Raw genomic sequence first — 3,572 nt, 5'->3', positions numbered from 1 at the left:
TACCATACTCAGCAGTTATGAATGAGAGGAACTGCCTGGGTTCATGGTCCTAATATTTTTCATACCTTCAAATAGGACACATGGCTCCTCAGGGTCATAGAGGAGCTGTGACAAGAATGCTTAGCTAGTGGGATTTCAGGATAATTTGATAATTTATGCTAAGAATAGGCCAGAATATTGCACATTGGAACTGTGATAGGAAATCAGGATCTGTGGTCAACATTAAGTTGAGTTGAGGACGTATGTATCATCTCTTTTCTATGATGCATGAAATCTGAGAGTGATTCCTTTGGGTCTTGAATATCCTGCTGCAAAGTTGAATACAATGGATGGATTAGTGCTTTTATAGTCTGTCCCTTGTCTGGATTCCAGAGTAAAGTCAGCCATTAAAGATGAGGAAAGGAGAAAGGGAAGATAGGAAGCTATTTTTCCCCCCCCAGCAAACAGCTGCTATTCTTTGGTAGAACGGAATTATGGGATTTTGTACAATTTGTCTCTGTAGAGTCTGTTTGTATACTGACTAATAATACCTCAGAATAGAATCTGCTCTAAGCCCAGAGTTTAAGAGGGAATCTTAACAGTTTATTTTTTTACTCCATTTAAGAACACAATAAACAACATCTCCCAAAGCATGATCTTATACTTTGATTTATAGCCATAAGAAATCTAAGAATGCTCCCTTTGAGTCACGGAGTTCCTGTAGATCAAGAATTGCAAAGGTTTCAAACTGCACGTTGAGCCTTTCAGATACCCGGATGGAACAGGCCAATCTGTTTGTCATCCAATAAATGTGCAAAGCTCCCACATGGGCCGGCAGCTAGAGTCAGCTCAGATGAAAAAAATGCTTTATGAAAATTACTTGTTTCACTCATGATTTCTTGCGGAGCTGATGTTCAGTAGGCTAACGTAGTGGTGGCACATAACCAGTCGCCCCACCCCAACACTCCTGGCCGCCAACATTGCTCAGTAATGAGAACCACCATCGCACATGGAAGGGTCTCGATCAGTTTCTTATCGGCCCGCTTGCAGGATGGATTTCGGCCATCAGGAAGGAGGCTTCACTTAACTTTTCTATTCGTTCTAATGGCAGGCACTACTCTGAGCACTTTAGGTGTATTAACTCTTTTCATCCTCATGACATCCCTGTGATACTATTATTTCCCCTTATTTTTTTTTTAGAGATTTTATTTCTTTATGTGACAGAGAGCAAGACAGAGAACACGAGCAGGAGGAGAGGGAGAGGGAGAAGCAGGCTCTGCGCTGAGTGGGGAGCCTGATGCAGGACTCGATCCCAGGACCCTGGGATCATGACCTGAGCCCAAGGCAGACGCTTAACGACTGAGCCACCCAGGCGCCCCTCCCCCTTTTTATAGATGAAGAAAACCAACACAGAAGCACAGACAGGTTAAGCAATGTGCCTAAGGTGGCACAGCTAATAAATGATAGAACTGGAGTTTGAACCGAGGCAATCAAACTTCAGAGGCCATGCTCTTAACCAAGATATTAGGCTGCTTTAGTGAAATCATTAGTGTAAAGTCATAAGCTATTAGGCTTTCCTTACATCATCTGTCATAAAGACCTCTGCTCTCTAGTTTGTGTGCTGGCAAAACAAATTTGGTGAAAACAGCAGCTGCTTTAGTTATTCAAGTTCTTCTAGAAGTCTGTGGAGTTTATCCCGCCAGGAAAAAGGAGTGGGGCTGCACATGAACATGAAAACATTTCAGAGGTTTCCTGTATCCTAAAAATAGTCAGAGATATGGAATAAGACTAAAGTATAAGGATGTTTTTCACAGTATTAATTTATGAGGGTCAGGGCGCCTAGGTGGCTCTGCTGGTTGAGCCTCGGGCTCTTGATTTCGCCTCAGGTCACGATCTCATGCTTCCGGCTCTGCACTCAGTGGGAAGTCTGCTGGAGATTCTCTCTCTTTCCCCCTCTGCTCTTTCATCCCCTCCCCTGTTCGCGGGTTCGCTTTCTCATGAATAAATAAATAAATAAAAAATCATTACAAAAAATTTGAGTGTAAAAAAGAGGAATAATTGAGTGTTAGGAAATCAATTTAATTTATTGGAATCAATTTAATTTATTTAATTGGAAAATAGGTGTATCATATTTACCAATCGTCAGGTGTTGTTATAAGTAAATATTGGTTTGTTTAAACCTCAACAAAATCCTGTGAAGTGGATATCATTATCTTTAGTTTACAGATTTAGTACCCGAAGTACAGGTAGATTAGGAAATTTGTCCAATGGGACACAGCCAGGAATTTGGCCCCATAGGTTGGCTCCAGAGGACTGGCTTTAACCACTTTGCACCTGATTGCTCGGAGGCCTGTATAATTGCGGGGGTTTTTTTTTTTTGAAGAATTTTGCTTTCTGTTTGTTTTCTTTTTCATTTTTCTGTTTCCTTTTTTCTTGGGTTCTTGTGAATTACTTAAATCCAAGTTTGATTTATCAGTAGTGTTTTTGACTGTTTTTCTTCTTATATAGTTTTTATAGTGATTGTTCTGGGTATTGCAGGATATACACACACTGCTTACCGCAGGCTGTGGGTGTCAACATTTACCAGTTTGACTGAAGCGTAGAAACCCTACCTCCTTTTTGTCTCTCCCACTACACTTGTCTTAAATCTTTCCTTTATATACATCGAGAACCACAGCACACATTGTTATAATTTTTGCTTCCACCATCAAACATAATTTAGAAAACTTAAGGAGGAAATATTACTGCATTTACCCATGCTTTTTATTTTCCTGTGTTCTTTCTTCCATCCTGATTTTCAAAGATTCCTTCCCTTATCATCTTCTTTCTGGTTAGAGAGCTTCCATTAGTCATTCTTATATAGTTGCTCTGCTGGCAACCAATTCTAGTTGCTCTTCATCTGAAAATATCTTCATTTCTCCTCCATTTGTGAAGGATGTTTTTGCTAATCATAAAATTCTGGATTGACACTTGTCATTCAGCATTTGAAAAATGTGGTGCCAATTCCTTCTGGCCTTCATGGATTCTGATGAGAAGTCCAACTCTGTCCAGTTGTTTTCTCTATATAGGTATGCATCATTTCTCTCAGGTGACTTTCAAGATTTGTTTGTTTGTTTTTTGTCTTTAGTTTTCAGAAGTTTAACCATGATATATCTTGACACAGGTTTCTTTGGGTTTATAATGTGTGGGTTTCTTTCAGCTTCTTGTATCTGTAGATTTATGTCTTGCCAAATGTGGGAACTGTTCAACCATGATTTCTTAGAATACTTTTTTCAGCCTGCCCACTTTCTCCTCTTTTTCTAGACTTCAGTGACATGAATGTTAATCTTTTGTTATAGTTTTCCATGTCCCAAAGGCTCTATTCATCTTTTTTTTTTTCTATTTGTTTTCTCTCTGTTGTTCAGATTGGGTAATTGGGTATTGTTTCATTTTCAACTTTACCGATTCTCCCTTTGTCCTCTCCATTCTGCTGTTAAGCCCAACCTCTTAGTTGTTTATTTTATTTATGGTACGTTTTAGTTCTAAAATTTCCATTTGGTTCTTCTTTATATCTTCTGTTTCTCTTCTGTGACTTCCTATATTTCCATTTGGTT

This window comes from Mirounga angustirostris, unplaced genomic scaffold (genome assembly GCF_029215605.1).
Source record: "Mirounga angustirostris isolate CCGP_5_RB_7025 unplaced genomic scaffold, mMirAng1.0.hap1 SCAF_6, whole genome shotgun sequence".
Lineage (NCBI taxonomy): Eukaryota > Metazoa > Chordata > Mammalia > Carnivora > Phocidae > Mirounga > Mirounga angustirostris.
The sequence above is the reverse complement of the archived record's forward strand: the minus strand, read 5'-3'. Positions refer to the sequence as shown.